Source organism: Anguilla anguilla, chromosome 1 (genome assembly GCF_013347855.1).
Source record: "Anguilla anguilla isolate fAngAng1 chromosome 1, fAngAng1.pri, whole genome shotgun sequence".
Taxonomy (NCBI): Eukaryota; Metazoa; Chordata; class Actinopteri; order Anguilliformes; family Anguillidae; genus Anguilla; species Anguilla anguilla.
Genome location: NC_049201.1, coordinates 5,600,015 through 5,622,021, shown reverse-complemented (window position 1 = coordinate 5,622,021; position 22,007 = coordinate 5,600,015). Strand labels below are relative to the sequence as shown.

Genomic DNA, 22,007 nt, shown 5'->3' with positions numbered 1-22,007 from the left:
GACACTGCCGTTGTACCCTTGAGCAAGGTACTTAACCCTCTGGGGTCTAAGGGTAAAATGAGGCATCCTGGTGATTCTGCGATGCTCTGACATTTGTGTAAATTTCATCAACTTTATATACAGTGATTCCAAAGTGTTTCATATCTTTGTTTTCAGCACAAACTCAGCTACAGGAATATGGCAGCAGTAAGTAGGTCATAATCATGTGTGGATTGTAAACTGCTCTAAAATCACACAAACTGTAAACAGTAATTGCTTCAGTATATATCCAGCTGTATAAATGGATACAATGTAAAATGCTATGTAAAAAAGTTGTGTAAGTCGCTCTGGATAAGAGCGTCTGCTAAATGCCTGTAATGTAATGTAATGTAATGTAATGTCTTTTTGGCCTATTGTAAGGCGGAGTGTGGCCCGCCACCGAGCGGCGTTACCGTTCATCGCGTCGGCCCTGTGCATCAACGACAGGAAGTGGCTCGGCGAGGAAACCCAACGCCGCGAAGGGAGAGACGCGCGGATCAGCCGCGGCTGCCGTTGTGCACACAAAATACCCCCAGTGTTAATTCAACTCTGAGAGAGTACACACGAGTCTAAACTGGGACCAGACGTACTCTGTAAGAGTTGATTTAACGTTCAACTTTTTGCTGTGCATGCATCAACTGTGTCCCAGTAAGAACCCATGTTGTGCATGTTAACAGACAGTCATTCTGAGCTACATGAAAGTTCTTACCTCTCTGAAACAATCTAAAACCATTTTTGTGCCAGTTTTCTGCTACCCAGAAGATGCATTTGCTCTTCCAGTTCTTTTATTAAACGAAAGTCAACATTTTCAATGACACGTTTGTGTAAATGCAACTTCTGTTCTGTGCAGCGTTTTCTACATGGACCTCTGTAATCCAGCCCACTTCATCCATCACATCTTTTCCATGAAGCCTCATGGCTATGTGAATGCAACCCCCACCCCCCCCATTCTCTCTCTCTCTCCCCCCCCTTTCTCTCTCTCCCCTTCTACCTAACATTACACGATAACAAAATAATAAACTACTGTATCACATTCTCCATTTAGCTTGACTTGCATTGCTTTCTGCATTATAAATCTGCCTTATGGTGCACTAATCTGTGAAATGTTCCAAAGATAATGTAACATATTCACATATGTCACATGTTGTTTTATGTCACCGCAGATGCTGCAAGTAACTTTACCATAGCATACCAAGTCACACACCATAAGCATATTTGCCATAAGCCATATTTGACATAAGCCTTTATGAATGCCTCTGTGGTGTTTATGAAGCTCTTAAGAAGGACCAAACACTCTATGGTGATACTGATGCCAAAACCAGCAGTAAATGTTTTGACCCGGCACAGAAACCACACGGCGAAAATGCACTGTTGAGCTTCCATGCTGAAGAATCATGGTTCGCCGGGGGCTATTGTAAATTCACACGCCGGGTCCACATCACCACATCATGCACAGACACCCAGAGGCCCGCAAAGTCGCCAGGGTAGCCGCACTCTCGGGTCAAACGCCCGAAGCGCAGATTATTATTAACGTCCAGCTCGTAATGGGAGCTCCTCACGGGGACTGAACACGCTGCCACACCAGTCCATTCACACAGGGGGACTCAACACGCTGCCATACCAACCCATTTACACAGGGGGACTCAACACACTGCCACACCAGTCCATGTACACAGGGGGACTCAACACACTGCTACACCAGTCCATGTACACAGGGGGACTCAACACACTGCTACACCAGTCCATTTACACATGGGGACTCAACACACTGCCACACCAGTCCATGTACACAGGGGACTCAACACACTGCCACACCAGTCCATGTACACAGGGGGACTCAACACACTGCAACACCAGTCCATTTACACAGGGGGACTCAACACACTGCCACACCAGTCCATGTACACAGAGGGACTCAACACACTGCCACACCAGTCCATGTACACAGAGGGACTCAACACACTGCAACACCAGTCCATTTACACAGGGGGGACTCAACACACTGCCATACCAGTCCATTTACACAGGGGGACTCAACACGCTGCCACACCAGACCATTGACACAGGGGGACTCAACACACTGACATACCAGTCCATTTACACAGGGGAATCACTGTCTCATATTTTGCACATGCATTTCCGCAGCTCAAAATGTTATTCAAAGCGCGTTCTCCCAAAAACCACACGTTCTTTTGTTTCTCTTTGCATTCATGCTTTTTTTCATTTCTTTCTTTTAGCTTTATGTCATTCTTTCTTTTCTTCTTTATGAAAAAATGCTACTTTTGAACAGCTAAATTTCCAGCCAATTCCGGAGTATGACTACTGTTGATCGTGTCATGTAAATTGAAGTGGCACAGCACTCCAGTAGAAAAAAATGCCTTATTTCAGACTAAACACCTAACATTTTAATGTGAAAAGATATACATACATATTAAAATGTATTAATTTTTCTTTTTTTTTCTATTGGTCAAACACAAATTCTGTCACATCACACGAAGCGAATCAAATAGCATTTATGTTTCCTACTCGCCTTATTGCACATTAACTAACGGTGTATGAGTATGCATAAGTGCTGCAGTACACGTGTTCAGAATGTCATAAACGGGGAGGAGCTCCGGTCATTCTGCATAAATCACGCAGAGCCCCAGATGGGCCATGTAGCTACATGCACCCCAGGCCCCACATTATAAACACAGCGCTGCAGACAACCTCAAACAGCTTGTTTGAGGACTACGCCCAGTGCATCTCATGCCTCAATATTTACTTTTTTTTTTTTTTTTTACGAGCCAGGAAATCACTTACTCTTAGCCGCGCCAGCAGAACAGGATTAGCAAAATGCATTTTAATACGCCGCTATATAACGCTCCCATGTCGACTAATATTAACAGCACCGCATTACCCATTTGTTCTAATTTGTTGTTTTTTTCCCCCAGACGAAATATATAGCAGCATCTACCGCATCAGAAATGCACTAGATTGGTTCCAATTAGCGCATGATTACGGTTTAGCAGAAAACATTAGCAGTAGGCAGAATGAAGAGACGTCACACAAATTGCACATCATTTTCTCTGTTATTAAATCTGCAACAGGGAAGCTCAAACACACCCTTCTAAAAAGCAATGGAATTAGAGTAAATGATTGCTTTTGCGCTGGCTATGTTAAACCCCATGACTTTTCTCATAGTTCAGCCAAAGTGGCTCTTCAAGGTGACCATTACATAACAACATTACAGGCATTTAGCAGATGCTCTTATCCAGAGCGACTTATACAACATTTTACATAGCATTTACAGCTATCCAATGCAATGCAGGTTAAGTACCTTGCTCAAGGGTACAACAGCAGTGCCCCACCCAGGAATCGAACCTATGACCTTTAGGTTACAAGACCGGTTCCTTACCCATTACACTACACTGCCGCCCTATACAAACGTGGTAACTGAAAGGATTTCCGTGACGTGCAGGTAACATTTGTTTGGTAAGACTCCAGGACCAAATGGAGCAATGTTGAACAGTGTGCAGAATGAGCAGTGTAAAATTATGCGACTACCAAAAGTGAGAGTAAAAATGCAGCAATGGAAACCGTAATCCAAGGACCTTAGTCCTCTCACGGGAGCGCTTATTGCTCAAAAACTACAATTTTAAACAAAGCTATTTAATCGCCCCAGGGTCCACACAAGGACCAATCAAATCCAGATCCTGTGGGGGCGTCTGTCCTGAAACTAAGGTACGTAAAATAATCAGTGAAATACCTGCAGAGACTGTGGCCCGCAGGACCTGGAGATGAGTATTGCTGGTCCACACCAACAGTAGTTAATTTTCAAGATAGCCATCTAGTCCACAAATAAAAAATGCACGCACTGTCACTGGCCTAGCAGTGGATGCATTTGCATTGCGATTATGAAACATTACCAAATTATGCGTGTATTTAAAAAAAACATTCATATTTGTCTTCATTTACATTTAAATGGGGAAAAGCAGGTTTTAGTGCTGTACGTTCCAAATGGAGTTAGTACCTATTCGTATTAGACATGAATAACAATGGCCAGACTACGAGTTATAAAAAACCTAGAATTTGGAGTCTGAAATTAACCGAATTATTAATCGAATATGGTGCTGTCTTTTATTTTAATACATTGTCCTGGCCTCCATCCAATATAAATACATTAATTATTATTATTATTATTATTATTATTATTATTATTACTACTACTACACAATTTACAATAATAAAGATTACAGAATTTCTCCAGAATCGCGTCAAACGAGGCATTCTGTGTTTTGCATCGCGAGTAGCAAACCGACCAGCACTGCTCAGCACTTAAATTAGCAAGATTGGTTTTTTTTTCTCCACTGGATTTCAGACCTTCCCAAGCAGCCATGAGTGTTGATCTAATGTCCCTCAGCAGGTCAGTCAATGCACTTGGGAAACAGCAACACCACTGGAGGCAAAACTCCATTATTTCAAAGAGTGCAGACCACCATCAACCAAAAATACAGGTCTGAAATAAAAGCCTCCATTTTCCTTTAGCTCAGAGTGAATTTGCGCCACTCACTAAGATTACCAATATGGAACCCAATGAGACGGATGTGGAGCTGAGAGAAAGTGCTCTATGTGATCACACTGGGCTCTGTCGCGAGTCCATGATGATGGGTAAAAGTGGACAGGCTGTCACAGATTTCTAATTCTGGACCTGGTAGTAAGTGTAGATGACTATAGCCTACTTCATGTTCCACAGCAGGGAGGAAAACCACTGCTTATTAAGGATCAAGCAAAAAAAAAAAAAAAGGCTGCGTTCCGTATCTCCAGAGAAAACAGTATTTGCCGTTGTGTATGAGCCAATTCCACAGCGCTCTCTACATGCCCATGCCAGGTCTTGTTAAATAAATTAAATAAATGACTCATTGGTTTTTTTGTAATGCTGCTTGAAGACATCATGCTGTCTTTCAGTGGACTGCCACGCCAGAAGGTTTTGTGGCATTTAAAGTCTGAATGCATGTGATCCACCATGAGTTAGGCTGCAATTTGCACTCTCTGAGGAACGTCAAATTAGTCAAATTATGAAGGACAGGCTTCAAAGTAAAGCACATTCTAACAAATTTAGCAAAATGCACTATACAAATAAATTTGATTTGATTAGCTGTGAAAGCAGGAAACCATTTAAAGGTTTAAGTATACACTGAATAAATGCATGGAGAAAAAAAATCCATATAAAAATGTGTTCAATTGTAGATTTTATTATGGGTTCTTTTTCATATATTTTTGCCATTCAATAGAGGAACTACAAAAAAACAAGATGTTTCCACTGAATGGAGTTAAAATGGATTATTATGAAGTTTAAAAATGCAATTAAAAGTCCATGCTGGGTTAGAGAATTACTCACTGTCTGCCATCACACTGAAGGTCAGACAAACCTGTGACACTTTATCAAATGAATTTTGTTAGAATACAAGCTACTATCTGCACTAATTACCAAGTTATGAGCTCCAGGTAATTGCTTTGTCCATTAAAGCAACTGCGCCATTCTAAACAACGATAACAGCACAAATAAGAGAAGCATTGTAGAGGTGCTTACGGAACCGATGTTGAGTTGTTTGGAAGTTTCTTCGTCTCAATGCAGTTTGAGGGAACTCGACACCTTCCACCACATTTTTTTTTTCATTTTTCCAGCGGGTTTCAGAGCTTCTCAAGCAGCCCTGCGCGGTGATCTAGCAGGTCGGCTAATTCACTAGGGAAACAGCAACGCCACTGGAGTCAAACTAGCGCACATTGCAATGGGCTGCCGTTAATCAGATTGAAATTGCACATCTAGTGCTTTTAGATCTTGCAAATGCAAATGCTACGTGGGTAGCATATATGCAATAGGCATTTGGAGTGCACAATAATATCAGGGAAACATTAGTATCTGTTGATAACAGCCTTAAACATGCTTATTGCCATTGGGCAGATGGTAATATTCTGGCTAGTATGACGGGCCAACATAGTGACGTAGCAACATACAAGCACCACAGGGGAGCATCGCATTCGATTCACCATCGATGCTGTAAATTATGTGTCACACTGGAAAAGGAGCCTAATCATAGCCATCTGAGCCTCCTTTACAAATTACACCACCCCGCCCCCTCCCCACATTTACCCCCCCCCCCCACCCCTCTCTCTCTCTCTCTCTCTCTCTATGAAAGAGGTACAGCAGAGGTCAAACTCACCAAACACAAACTACGAAATATATCTGAATATACAATTTGTATAAATTGAGCCCATCCAGCTTTCACGTAGTTACTCCCTTTTTTTTTCTATAGCAAAACAAACGTTTTTGCAAGACTTCTTATCAACCTGCAGTTTCCCTTTTTTTGAGGCTGGTAACTTTTTTTGTTAATCAGCTTTTACAGACCAGAAAATTGGAAATCCCTTCCCGGGCAGTGGTCTGCTCATTATTAGAGCCTGAGATCAGTCTGGTTACTATCTCAAGCAAGGGCCTTCGGGCGACGATGAAACTGTGCTCATCGCTGAGACAAAAACACCATCAGCTCAGTGTTTCTCCACCCTACACAAACTCACAGGCTGACAAAGACACACACACGCACACATGCATACACACACACACACTGACACACACACACGCACAATGTCTGCCCACTACAGGCTTTTTTTTTCTTGGGGTGGGGGGGGGGGTCATATTCAGACTGCAATTAACAGGCGCTATCTTTACCCAAACTGCAGTGCTGTGAGAACGCTAATTTGTGATGCTGATAGGGCCAGATGTAGACAACACAGAGATGGATATGGTAAACACAGCTGGAAGGGATAACAACTTTATACTTCATTATTTATTTTTGGGTTTTTTATTTTTTTTTTTAGCTGCGACAAACAACAACGCAGAAGCTTCTTTTCCCTCTCCAAATCTCTCCAGAGTCGTAACAGGTTTGTTATACAGCCAAGATACATAATTCAGATATGCTCTATTTTTTTTTCTCTCTCTCCAAAACATCAGCTATTTTTTTTCCCCCCTGCTCCCTTAATGCGCTGCAATTGACCTTTTCCAGCCGCAGATGAGATCAAGCTTTCGCCAGCGGGGAGGACAAAGTACCGTCTCAGTCCATCTCAATAAGTTTTAATTTCCCGCGAACTCAGAGAGGCCCCCCTCGCTCCGTGGCGTGCGCGGGGCGGAACGCGGTGATCAATTTGTGCTCCCTTTTTAACCGCGTTTGATAGGACGCGCTTCAGTTCTGGAACGATCTCCTCCGTGACCTGAATACCAATTATTATGAGCAGCCCTTAGCATTTATCGCTCGCCTTTGGTGTCGGCGGAACAGTGCTGCCATGTTAGTCAGTACGCATCTTCCCTAATTAGCCTCTGGCGGCTAACCCAGCTCTGAGGGTGGATTCTTTTGGTTTGTGGCTGTACACGAACAGGGATGCATGGTTTTCGGTGTCTACGGCAGGGAGAAAGAGTCGATTCTCAGACGATGAGCCCGTTTGAGTCGTTCTCTCCCTCTCTCCACCTCAGCCGACGCGTGGTGAGCGTCCTGACGCAAAATGGCTGCCGTGCATCACCCAGGTGAGGGCTACTCATTGGTGGTGGTTCCCCCTCATCACTGTAAAGCTCTTTGAGTGTGAGAACATGAATGAACAGCAATGAATTACTATTCTCATTATTATTAATATTATTACTCTTATTATTATGAATTATTACACACTCGCGCCCACCATTATCTGTCCTCTCCCCTTTCGATACCGATTCTCACCTTTCCCAGTGAGACACTCGCTGTTGAGACTGGGTCTGACTCCGTGGCACCGCTCCCACATTTTTCGTGGGGAGGGGGGGGGGGGCAGAATAGAGCTGAGACCCCTCCCCTCCCCTCGCTCGAACAGAGGACGTGGAACGGAACGCCACCCGACCCCGTTCACCGAGCGCGAGTGGGGGGGAGGCGGCCGCCGTCAGCGTCACGCCACGCCGCGAGGCCCGTTCTCCGTAATCCCCCTTTCATCCAGCCGCCTGAGGCCGGAGAACATCCGCAGCCAGGCCGGAGGCAAGGGGAAAGGGGGGATCGCGCGCCACGGAAACAACCCGCCGAAAAACTCGGCTCCGACGGGGCTACCCCCCCGGAGCCCGCAGAACTGGCGCATCACACGACATTCGGTCAGCAGATGCTCTCGCGCACAGCCATTTGCAACACGGGAGAAACATTCCGCTGTTCAGCTGTATTCGGTGCATTCAGCGGGATAGCGTGAGCCGAAGCGGCAGACCTGGCGGAGAACACTTCCCGACCAGCGGGCGGGTACAGATGCAACACCGCTAACGTGCTAGCGCAGGTTAACCGTGCTCAACAAGGCCTAACCCTAACCAAGCACACATTTCAAGTACCTACAAGCTACACCTTATAACAAGCCCTAAAAAGACTAAATTAAAGCCCTAAAGGTATAAGCCAAACCATCTAGATACCATACAGTACCTGAATTTCTATGGAAGGAGTGCCAGGGGAAGTGGGAGTGTAAGAGGTACATTTTGGTTACTCTGCAGCCATTAAGAGTTGAGACTATCAACACTTTCATGTCCTTAATTAAACTTACAAAAAAACAAGTGCCTCCTTCTTTTGCCAGGGAATAGGACACGGAACAGCTGTGATAACAGAAAACCGCGTGGCCAATCTGTTCTTTCAGAGACACAAGGGTAAATTTGCTCAGGTGCACCGTTGCCCGCTAGATATCAAATATTAATGCCCTCTAAACGGGCTGTGAAATTGCTCAGAGTATCGGCGAAGAAGAAATGAGAGAGAGAGAGGGAGAGAGGGAGGGAGGGGGAGAGAGAAGTATAGATAGCATACACAGGCTTTCATTTACTCCAGTGATGCAAGTACGTGAAACATACCCGGGCATTTGCCAGCGGTTCGAGCGGTTCGAGCGCGGATGAACACGCCGGCAGGTGATGACAGCCACACCTCTGGGGAAATCCCGGGGTTCTGGCGCCAGCTCCGAGGCGAAGGCAATCAGCTCAAAACCCCTGCGGCTCCGCGGCTGCGCGGGAAAACCGGCGCGATCACACGTCACATGACAGGGCCCTTTAGAAGCGGAGAGGTTCCCCCCCGCGGCTCTCCGGGGCCGGGTTACCCTGGAGACCCCCCCCGACAGGCTGCAGCTCCTGCAGAAACGCGCGGCGCCGCCAGCATCAACGCCGCCAGCACTAAAGTCAATAAGGTGTGAGGTCACAAATGAAAAAAAAAAACGCTCTTGTCGGAAACATTCTAATTCTGATGTCACAATCACTACTGGTGACCGTAAGCAATTGAGTTCTAGAACACTGACTTAGAACGGAGCACTGCTGGCACCTGATTGGCTAGATTGGTTCCGGCCCAGGGTTTTCAGATGGGGGAAACATGGTGGCCAGCTCAAAAACTCTATTACATTCCACTAAAAACAGTCCACTAAAACATGTTTCTGAAAACGTCTGAGGTGAGAAATAGGCCATGTAGTTGCCAAATCTTGATTCATATTTGATCCGCGACACCTAGTTTGACAGTTTGATCCAAGTGTCATGAGTCAGGCAACGAGCCTGTACAAACTCATTTGCATAGAAAATACTTTATGCAAATGAGATGACACACCTACTCCACCCACCCTGGAAAGAATTTTTCAAAATCATGTAGTAGGTGGAGCCGGGCTTATAAACAGTGAGTGCAAGTGCTCTTAAAAAGTGTTACGGTAAGTCTGCACAGAAGCAGTTTCAAATCCCCAGCCCCTACACACACCCCCCCCCCTCCCCGCCCCCCCGACAAATCCAGCACAGACACAAGAACAAGCCACATCTGCTCTGTGCTGCAGTGCATTATTCAGTCAAATGACAGAATGCAGCATCGTCTTATCTTCAAAAGCCATTCATACCCAACATCGTTCTGACGTAACCTCTGTTAACTTCTGTGCTATTATTCATCTTCTGTGTACCTCCGAATATCTGTCTGTGTGTGCGTGTGTGTGTGTGTGGGTGTGTGTGCGAGTGTGTATTTTTAGTGCATAATAAGCTCATTATATTTTTGGACTTGGAAAATCAATTACCTGATAGGGGATGTTAACTAACTGACAGTATTCATTATTTATACGTACTTACCTACTTACCTATTTTAATGTAATCATGCTTTATAAAGAGGCCATGGCTACTTTTTTGCTAACTATTGATAGGAGCAGCAATATAACATATTTCTAGATTTCCCTTATGTTTCACAAACATAAACTTCCATCATATCTTTATATGACTCCAACGTACAGTTTCTCACAAACAGTCACTTTAAAGGTCAATATCCTTATTTATGCCACCACTTCTCAAAGCCCGCTATCTCTGCGACTTAAAATGGTAACATATTTCAATTCTATTGCCTTTTTCTTAAGCGGAAGATCTGGTTTATGTGCATACTTGTGGGTTCTATGTTAAAGGCCGTAGACCCGCTCTCACAGACATGAAAAAGAGGCAATCATTAGACTCTCCAGAGGGCCCAGACACAACCACAACTTATATATACGGTTTTCTTTTGTGTGTCAATATGTTTTGGCCAAGGAAAAACAAATGCAATGCTGTTATCTGTTCTCCTGAACCAGAAAATTGAGGGTATGCATCCAAGAATATTGGAAAAGCACCAGTTGATGACCGGAAAAAAAACACAGAATGCCCACCATCATTCCTTCCATTAGCAAACATTGGACGTCCCACAATAATCACGGCCGTCCTGAAATCGGGACAATATCAGCGCGGCGCAAACAGACGGACAGATGGACGGATGTCAAAACCCAGATGCGGGCCAAATCTGCAAGGCGACAAAAAAAAAAAAAAAAAAAAAAAAACGAAACGCTATTATAATGTGAAATAAATACGCGCGAGTAAATAGGAGGGCATAAATGGAAGAGAAACACAGAAATGCAACTGAGTGCTCTATCAGCACAAAGCAGAACACGGCATGATTTTACAACCTTTGCAGAACATTGTTACGGTTGTATTTTGTGTATTTCTTTCCCCCTCTTCAGCAGGGACTGTTAGTTTATTCATTGTTTGCAGATTTATTTTCGTCCTCTCTCTCTCTCTCTCTCTCTCTCTCTCTCTCTGTGATGTTTACTCAGGCAGTTTGTGGAATGGGGCCAGATCTTGTATTTTTGAAGTGTAAATACTGCGGGGACATCTATTTATACCCCCATCCTTGGCTGTTACAGTTCTAATGCGCCGCATTTCAATAATCTAATCACGCAAATTACGTGCAAATACTGCAGACACACTGTTTTAATGTTAATTCCATTGTACATGCATGTAAGAAAAAATTGCCAGCTTCCCATATTTGGTTATTAATATTTACCAGGTCCTCAACAGATTTCAGCTCTGCGACAACCCCTCCCAACACACACACACACACACACACACACAAGCACACACACACACACACACACACACACACACACACACAAGCACAAACACACGCACGCACACACACACAAACACACACACACGCACACCCAAATGCCCAGGGTGTATATATTTAGTGTATATCATCTTGCATTGCATTTGTGTACAATTACTCAGTGCAAGCACCGTTTTTTGACACGGGTTGATAATTAGGGATTAAGCCATTGAGGAAGTGCAAATCTGAAATATGATAATGTGGTCACGTCAAACAAACAAATGAGCGCAAAAATGTTTAAAAAGGCTCGAGAGATGTCCATTTGTAATTCCATGCCTCAGCGTTTTCACAGCTCAAGATAATGTATTTAAATTCTCAATGTCACACAAAAAAAAAAAAATTAAAAATGTGCATCCCATGAATAATCATCGAGACCACTGCAGTTCCATCCTTGTGATGGGGAGGGGGGGGGGGGTAAAGTAGGCAGGGTGGGAGGAGGTGGGGGTATAACAAATTCTCATCTAAACCCCAGAAGCCGGGCCAGATGGCAGGATAGACATGTCTGTGGCTCTGTCAGGTGGCAGTAAAAAAAAAAAAAAAAATCCCACACTGGGCTCCCGGCATCTGATTGGCCGTCTGTCAGCAGGGCGGCATGTGGCCTGGGGGCGGATGTCTCGCAGGTAACCGGCCAATGGCAGGGTCGGACAGGCAGGCTGTGAGCAGCCGGAGCAGTCGGGATCGACGTCTGAGAGCCACAGTCCCTGTGTGGCGAAAGCTGTCAGCCTGCGTTCCCAGCCTCCTGTGTAAAGCCAGAACCACGGCCGCCGCGCGATCCACTCTGCGATGGATATCAAGGGTGACAACGCAATACAGTACAGCGGCGTGCAATACACTCCCATTCATCCGCCAAGGTGAACCTACTGTAGCGGGGGCCGGAGAGTTTTCATTACAAACATCAAGCTTTATAAAGAGCTCAGCCAATCACGCCGCGCCGCACGCTTACCAGCGTAACGACGGCAACGCACGCGAGCGCGCCCGCAACGCGGTTCATTAGCGTCGTTTCGGTAGAAGGGTTCATCGCCCGTCGCGGAGGGGAGGCGGCGCCGCGGAATCGTCTCCCGAACGCCCCGAGAGGAACCCGTTCCGACTTTCGCCGTCAAAAACAATTTGAAAGAAAGAGAGCAACGTATTAAAATGTAAATAGCGGTAACGAGGCCCAGTGCATGAAATCTCAACAGTGGATAATATCTCAAGATATGTGTCAACCCTTCGAATACTGATGTGTAACTGCGAAAGCGCTTTCTTTCGTGGTGCAACTGAAATGACTATTAGTATAGTCTTTGGAGCGTACTCCAGGGGAGGCATTGCTATTGTCAATTTTAGCGTGGTGCTTTACCTCAATAAAGGGCCTCATTCCATTCAAAATATACAGCAAATAATCCAGCTCTTTAAACGGGTTACAGAATGTGTGGAGACTAACGTAAGCCTCCATTCGTAGTTATGTCTCCAGGGCAAATAAGAGATTTCAGAGGAAATGTGTATTAATCATTAGTCGAATTCAATTCACTTCCTCCAAGAAACTCACAAATTATTATTTTTTTTTGTCTTTCTTTCTTTGTGTGTCTTAACACTTTAAGGTGCACGATCACAAATATGTGATGAGAATGTCCATAAGTGAACATTCTAATGCTGATGTCACAATCACTACTGGTGATTGAAATGTTCTGGAGTTCTAGAACACTGACATGGAAATTTGAAAAAACAAAAACAATCACGTCATGCCCTTAGAAAGCATTCCAATAAATAAAAGTCCAACATCTACTCCAAAAAAACACCTACCCTTCAACAGGTTAAAAGGGAGATGACGTGCAATCACTGAACATCTTTCCCTGACCCCCCCCCCCCCCCCTCTCCGAAATTACAGAGGGCAATTTCAAGCCTTCAGACAGGCATCCAGATTTTAAATGTGAGAGAAGATTTTGGGTGAGATTGTTCTGCCGCGCTGTGCTCCCGTGGGGGACCCCGGGCCCCCGACTTCATTTGGCACCATCATTAACTTTAAAGAGGAAGAGATAGGGAAAGGAGGCTCAAAGCGGGGCTTTAATACAGCTAAAAGACTGGCGCACCACCACCCATCCATCAAACACAAACGCTCCCCGCGCGCCTGAAAGTCGATACGTGGATGAGATCAGCTCAGGTCCCGAGAAAAGTTGGGTGGCAACGAAGATAATATCATCATTACAGAATAAGCAAACCTTTCTACAGATGTGTTCAGTGTAATTACGATATTCCCCCGCCCCATTTGCTAATGACCAGAAACAGGGAAGAAATGTTATGTACTTCTTTTTTTTTTTTACTTCACTTTTGGATGGCCTGCAGTTCCTGTGAGATTTGTTTCAGCTTTTTTTTTTTTTTTACAATGATGGCAGGTTAGCCTAAATACAAAGAAGCAAGGCTGTCACCGGTTGGCAGAACTGAAATAAGGTCACTGGTGGCTCGCGTCTTAGCCTACGCAATTAGCCTACTTTCCACTGCACGGCAATCTGTGTGAAAGCAATCATGGCGCAAACACTTCCCGTGGTGAGTCAACCTCACGTCACCAAAGCCCTTGACCGCAGTACCTGGCACCGCACGCACACCCTGTGCTGTAGATCCAAAATGGCCGGCATAAGAGAGCGGCTTCCCGCACAAAAGCAGGCCATTTTTTGCAGCGCATCAGGAAACTGCACCGTGGGATACAGGGCGACAGTACTACAAAGTTTTCTCCGCGGCATCACGCACCATTGTGCTGGCTATAATTAAAAACCAGAGGCAGGTGTTATATGCGGATTAGATCACGTTCAGTTCTGACCTCGATAACCTGATGAAAAGGAGTTTTGTAGACGGTTGTGGAAGTTTCCGATGTTCAAACTTTCTGGATTAAACAACGGCGTAGGCGCTCTGACAAGCAGCCTGTTTTAGAAGACGAAGCACAGCACCACACAAATGCAAAAAGAAAGACCACTGTACAGGAACACTGTGACGTGACAACGGACGCTTTGCACAAAGCCAGCTTCTGTGTGAGAATCTGTAGAAAGCGAATGCGTTTTCTGTGTCCATCAGGCAATGAGTGTCACAGTCGACAGAAACAAGAAAAAAAAAAACTTGTCTTGGTACTCACCTCTCCCGCTCCCTTATTGGCTACAGACAATCAGACGAACCTCCCTTTCTCCTCTTGCTGATGGGCACGCAAGGTCACTTCTATTCCTGTCAGGTGATCTGGAAGTATTCCACCTCATTGGGGTCACTATTTTACCTGCAGAACAAACAAAAACAACAAAAAAAACAAGGCAAAATGTTATTATGAAAATGTGTATTTTTTCCACCTTTGTCAAATCACCTATTTATTTATTTCCCCACATCACTATTAAAAGGCTGGAATGCCAGCAGTCGGAGCGCCAGCCAATCGGATGCCTTATGCATCAGCCTCGCTGAACAAAAGGCTATTTTGATAATGCTCACCTCACGCTGCTCTCTGTATGGTTTTTTCCAACAAAGATTTTGCAGCATCCATGCAGCAATCTCGACAGCAAATTACTCTCGCGTCCCAGAAGACGCTTTTATGCGACAGAGATCTCGGTCTCAGATGTGCTTTTTTTTTCCTGCTTTCCAGTAAGGCTTCGCGCTTTAGATCCATCACACGCAACTCGGCTCTGTTTCCCACCCCTGGACCCGCTCTTTCCCTTCCTCATTGTCTCCATCATCTTCTTACATTTTCACATTGGCTCTGAACTGAGCAATTACCGCCCTTCCCTCCTCCGTTCTTACCTCAGCTCTCTGTTCACTGGGTATGTCTGCATCATTTTTTCAGAAAACTGAAGGCCAAGGAAACTGAAAACAAATGTATTTCCCCCCGACCCTCCCCCCTCTCTTTCTCTCTCTAAGTGACTCCTGCACACACACACACACACACACATGCCGGTTTTCCTGGAGTTTCATTGATATAAAGGCCAGTTACCTTCAGATTATTCAGTTTCAATTGAATAGCGCTTTCATTTCTGCAAGTTAGCCAGCACACAGAGCACCATCTGTCTCTATCATGTGTAGCACTGTAGCGCGTGTAGCATTAGTTCACACAGAAAACCCAGCAGCACAGAACCGTAGACAAAATGGAACGCGTTTCAGCTGTAGACAAACAACACAAAACCCTGTACGTCATCCTACAAGCCAGTTGCTCTTTTTTCCTCTATAAAATCTGTCCTGTATGCAGGTTTGTCTCATTTTGTGTCCTCTAAACTATCATGCAAGTACCTTCTAGCAATACGTTTCTCCGACTACAGGCTGTGTGTAGTAGAAGGACAGCAGTCATGTCCAGAAAAAAAAAACAAACACATTATCCAGCTCACTCTCCTACCTTCTAAATTGCATATTTCATTTCTCAAAATGTTTTGCTTCTTCATAACACAAGAATCCTCTGAATGCACCACAGACGCAGCAGTCTGGATAAACTGGATAAATCCGCTCGTAACTCTTGTTTATGAAGAGGCCTTCCAACCGGCACTTCATAAGAATTACCAATCGCCAGCTGGTTTCCAAAGTGCCCAGACTGAGTAATAACCCTAGCATATATCACTTTGTCTTTCAAAACCACGAGTACCGATGAGGAGGAACACCGATACTACTGCAAAACTCTGGGTGTTACCGGCATATTTTCAAATACTTATTTTCTTCTTCTGTGATCTGGGACCTCGCACCCAATTCAGCAGCCATGCCTGACGGAGATGAGGGTGAAACCAGGACAGATCTCTACAGAGGGAAGAGGGGGTTTCTAGGTATTTTTACATCTTCTTGCGGGGTTTTCAAAATTGCTGAAATATGCGAGACGGCAGGCAGAGGAGAAAAAAAAAAAAAAAAAGAAAGTCAAATTTCAGAAACAGGATTACAAAGTCTGCTATAGCTGTAGGACTTTCCAACTCAGAGGAAAAAATTCGAAATAAAATAATAACCATAAAAAACACACCTTAAAAAAAAAAAAAAAAAAAACTTCCCTTATTCAAAGCGAGAACCACGTCCCTGAAGAACCTCAGAGGAAAAAGCTGATAATTGAAAATGGCGGGTGTTCTCACGCCACAGATACTGATTAGCGCCAAGCCCTCTCTCTCACACGGTGTCCGTGTAAAAAGAGGGGAGGAAACGGAGGCGAGGGGAGGAAAAGAGAGGCGGCCGATAAAAGGACAGATAAAGAGCGGAGGAAAAATGAAGAAACGAAGAAGCTCGTCGCTGGCACAGACGGGCGAGGGCCACGCCGCGGCGACGGCGTCTCGCCTCCCACCGATTCGCTCCCACCACGCCACGCCTCCGTCGCATTCCGCCCTGACGACAGCATAGCAACCTATATCTGCTACGTGCTGTCTCCACGCACACAGTAGAACGTTCAGTGCCAAATCAACTCTTACAGAGTACATCATGCTCCCTGTTGGACTCACACAGTAGCTTAGAGTTGAATTAACACGGGACATTTTACTGTGTGCATCTCGGTTTTCCCAATCCCCCCCTCCCCCATCCCACCCCCCCCCATAGCACTCCCACCTTTTGTACTATTTCAGTTCACGGTGTTTTTGTGGGTTTTTTCTTGGTAATATTATTTTTATAGTTCTCTTTTTGGAGCTTGTTAAGCAGGGCAGGAATAAACGCTCTATGCAGTCGTCTAGGGCCACAACCCCTGTGCGTGGGCCGAACAATTCAGGTTCAAAATGTTTTTTTTCATCTAATTCTTCTTCGTTGAAAGACATTTTAATTGCGCAGCGCTCACAGACTGAAAATAGCATTTTCAACGCTAGCCGCTTTCTTTCCAGCCGACACGACAGCGCCCAACCTCGACACCCCCAACCTGCCCCCCCCCCCACACACCCACACCCCACCAGCGCCACCACCCCGCCGGTGCGCTGTCGGATTACCCCGCTTCACTCTTATCTAGATCCATCGAAAAATCCAAGAACCGGGGGGTAATGGACGGTATCTACGTGTTCTCAGAATTCGTACTGCGGCTCAGGGCTGCAACCGTTAGCTTGCGCTAGCGCTGTATGCTACCGCTGAGGCACGCGTCCACACTCGCAGGGCTGGGAACGCTGTTAGCCAGGTTCGGCGCCGTGGCTGGCGTAAATCGGGCGGACGCGCTAATGTTTCTGCTACACCGCAAGTCCCCCCCGGATAACAGAGAGATGGTAAATGGTAAATGGACTGCATTTATATAGCGCTTTTATCCAAAGCGCTTTACAATTGATGCCTCTCATTCGCCAGAGCAGTTAGGGGTTAGGGGTTAGGTGTCTTGCTCAAGGACACTTCGACATGCCCAGGGCGGGGTTTGAACCGGCAACCCTCCGACTGCCAGACAACCGCTCTTACCTCCTGAGCTATGTCGCCTGAGAGAGTCGAGAGCTACGCTAATGCGACGTAACGTAACGCGAGCGTGTGTTTTTGCGCCTGGCGAGATCGCGAAGGTAACCGGCGAGCACGCCAGAGCTCCCGGAGGGGCTCCCGGTACGAGCACCTGCTTCGCGCGCGACGATACCTGCCGAGCGCGCGATCGCATCTGGCGACGCAACGCAACGAGCTCGCTCCCGCTCTCTCGCCGCCTTCCTGCAGGTGTTCGGCGCGCCGCGCAATATTGTGCAGGGTTATTATATCAGCGACGTATTAAAAGCTCTGGAAGCTCAGCTTACGAAATAATCCTCTGGAGTAATGCATCGAGCAAGCGAAACAACCTTAATGAGAGCGCGATCCTAGGCCCATATACTGCTTGTTCCGGGGGGGGGGGGGGGGGGGGGGGGGGTCGAAGAATTAAGACACTGCCGTAAAAATTGAATAAGGGAATTCTTTAATCCACCACCTTGTTTATGCATGTACATGGCCTACCATTTATGACACAAGTTCGCATATGAAATGCGCACGGAAGATTAAGAGAACGAGAAGATTTGCATTGCATTTTGCAATTACCCAGTGCGGAAAAAAAAAGCTAAGGATTTACATAAAACAACTTTAATGGAAACACCAAGTTGGTGAATGGCCTGTGTTACGTTATCAAAATCCAGAATGCAATGCCTCCATTATCCAATTACAGGTGTTAAGCACATCGTTTCTTTATTTATTTATTCGCTCATTTATTTATTTATTTATTCATTCATGGGGACGTGAAGCGCAGTGCGGGGGGCTCTGTGCTTTTCGCCAGTCGATCCAGACATCCACAGACACATTCATCATACAGCCTCTCGCTGTTTTTCAGGGTCGATGCAAAAACTCTGCGGGACTTTCCAAAGAGTTCGATTGACTAAAAGGCCTTTGTGGTCAATACATTTATATAACTGCAGCTCTATCTGCGAGACCTCTCCAGCATTTCACAGCACAGTGCACATTTCAAGTGTCCTCCGTGTCTTTTTTTATTATCAACGGGCAAGGAGGGGAGGCATGAAGCCCTGTCTTCTCTGCACCAATAAAATGAAAGGTCAAACTAAAGTCACATATCCTCAACACACACACGCACACACACACACACACTCACGCACACGCGCGTGCATGCACACCCACACGCACACACACATGCACTCGCATGCACGCACACACACACACACATCCACACGCACAAGCACGCACACACACATGCACTCGCATGCACGCACACACACACACACATCCACACGCACAAGCACCCACACACACACACCCACACGCACCCACACACCCACGCACACATACATACGCTCGCATGCACACACACACACACACACACACACACACAGCCAGACCTTGATTGTCTGGAGCTGTACATCATAATATCATACACATTTACCCACGCGTCCGTTTATGGGCCGTACGTGGTGTTGAAGTTAAGTGCTGTCTGCAGCCTTCCCTTCACAGACAGTCACTTTGCAGCCCATACATTAAGGCTCCCTCGTGATCAAAGCAGCGCATTCCGCATGGCTGCGCTCCCTGAGAAAGAGCAAGCTAAGAGCAGCCACTCCAGGAGGAGCTCCCTCCCGCGCGGCAGCCAGATTTTAAAACATTTTATTTATTTATTTTCTTCCCCGCCCGCGATACTTCCCGCCGTGAAATCAGATCAATCGGCCAAACACAAAAAAAAAAAGAGCAAGGAGGCCGTGGGGGGGGCCCCGCCCCTCCTAAATCCCACGGCCCCCTCCACGCCGCCACTTCCTGTGCGAGTGCGGCGGGAAGTGGCACCGCGTACCGCCCGGGCGTACCGCGGCGGCGCTCTGCGTGCCGAACGTCGTGAATCAGGGCCCGCGCGGAACACCTCCCTCCGCCATGTCCTCGGGCTCAGAACCAGGGTACGATCGCCGGGGCTGCCGAGAGGAGAGAGAGATGTTTCTTGTCCTTCAAATGAACTCCACAGGGCTGAAAGCACTGCCAGCTAGCACTGCCAGCTGTAAGTTGAAAGTGTTTATGGCTTTTTGTTTCCCTTTGTTTAGCTTTAAATACAATAGATGGATCGTGGCCCAGAGCCAACAAGCCTCTTTTTTATTTTTTTTAATGCTTTATTGTTTTCTTTCCTGAAAATATTAAATAATAGATGAAGCAGCTCGTCTACTGGCTTTGGGAAATTTCTTTGGCAGGCGGAGAAAAAAAAGTGAAACGTGGCTTAGTCGGTGATGAGGTCACAAGTGATGTCAGTGATGAGGTCACAGGAGATGTCATTGATGAGGTCACAGGATGATTGTTACTAGATACTGAAACTGTAGCTAATTGTTTTTTTATTTTTTTATTTTTGCATTTATTTACATAGGTCTCCACTTTTTTAAAATAACTTTTCTAACATCAGTACAGACTTAAGCCTTAGTTAGGTAAATGCATTTTCTCTAATATGAAAAACAAATTAAAAATTGACAAGAGGGAAAAAATACTTTCCAGTACATCCTTTCTAGATCTTTCTTAGTTGCTCTCTGAGGTGTGGTGTCAATACAATCCTGTCAGTTGAAGCTGTGCTCATTTTGCTGTCATGGGCATCTGACACACAAAGCAAACGCCGACCCCCTCCTCCAAGTAACCTTGGTGATTTCTGGAAGTCAGGTGACCAGAGAGAGGCCTAAGCCGATGTAATGCAAAGTCATTGTCAAGGTAAATGGCACATCAATAAACTGTGACATCCTCACTGGCACACACGTCAATGAACGCAGACAGGCAGCTGTCATTTTGAAAATAATAAATCCAAAATAAATTAAAGAATGAATAAAGTTATGAATTAATGCATGAATTCAACTCCAACATAGTTCAAAGGAGTGCAACTGGGACCTCAAGAGTTAATTTAACTTTGAAAACTTTACAGCGTAGTTGTGTATTAAGCCCCCCAACCCCCCCACCCCGCCCCCACTCCCCAAAAAAAAAATAATGAAAAGCTTGTACATGTAGTGCTTTTATTCAGCGATCCTCCAGACTCAATGCACTTTGTTTCAAGGACAATGGCAGATAGGCAGTGTCTTAAACCAGCATTAACTTCCCACATCATGCATTATTTAACCCAGGGATCTCAAACACTGTCCCCAGATAGACAAGATGCTCCCCCCCCCCCACACACACACTGCAGCCCTCCGATGTTTAAATCCATGATTTTACCCAAAAGTTCTCAAAAAAAAAAATAATTAAATAAATAAAATGGCCCCTTTCCCTGGAAGAGCACCACCTCTTGATCCATTTTTGATTCATGTCCATCAGGTACAAAACATTTTTAATCAAAACACGGGCGACCTCCCCCCCCCCCCCCCCCGTCCCTCTGCGAGGTCGGACGTGTCGACCTCACTCCCCTTCCCACAGTTCATCAGCGTCGTTCGCCAGACAGGGCGTGGCGCGTTCTGTCCGGAGTGGGTCCTGGGCCGGGCTGCAGCTCGGGAGCGGTTCGCCGTGTTGTCCCGCGGGGGATTACGGGGGATATAGCCGGCGCGCGGATATCGGCGGTTATGTGCTGACGCCGCGCGTTTCTTTCATCGGCCCCCGTTTTGCGCTCGCGGGTGATCAGCACCCGAATAAGAAGAAGAAGACGACGACGCGCGCCAGAGCCAAAGCGCTCGCAACACAACACCCCGGCATCGCAGCTTTCTGCTTGTCACAGCACTGCGAGCGAATCGCAGACGATGCAATCCGTAATATGATCTGGCTACGCACGCTCTGCCCCCATGGGCAAATATCTGCCAACTTTTCTTTTTTTTTTTTTTTTTTGTTACAACCGCCCAGGATTTGGAAGAGTACTGCTCAACACTGCGCAACCTACTGAGGAAAACAGTCTTAGGTAGATAAGAAAACCAGTCAGGAAGATAACACACATCTGCTGGTGGTCACAAACAATCTTATTTATTTATTTATTTTGCTATATAATCCCACAAAAGGCCTTATTGGTCGCTCACTATATCATAGTTTCAAGCCCCTGATATCTCAACTCTGCAATGACTCCTCCAAACAATGTACAAGGTGCCCTCTGGTTGGTAGTTGTTGCCAATGAAAGATGTGCCCTTTCCACCACTGACAATAAATCATTGGATTTATTCAACTGAATTGTGGACGGTGGTTCCACATAATTTGTTTGGTTTAAATGTACCTGAATATATTTGTGTTGTTCGCATGTTCGCCGCTCAA

The 22,007-nt window shown here is 45.8% G+C and overlaps 1 protein-coding gene across 3 annotated transcripts in view; it reads right to left on the bottom strand.

Moving 5' to 3' along the window:
• The window catches only part of LOC118220074 (leucine-rich repeat and fibronectin type-III domain-containing protein 2), a 138,036-nt gene that overhangs the window by 73,448 nt on the left and 42,581 nt on the right, over positions 1-22,007 (bottom strand). For all 3 annotated transcript variants that reach the window (XM_035403698.1, XM_035403692.1, XM_035403703.1), the window contains exon 2: positions 14,551-14,685. The gene's annotated coding sequence lies outside the window, so the exon portion shown is untranslated. The remainder of the gene's footprint in view (positions 1-14,550; positions 14,686-22,007) is intronic.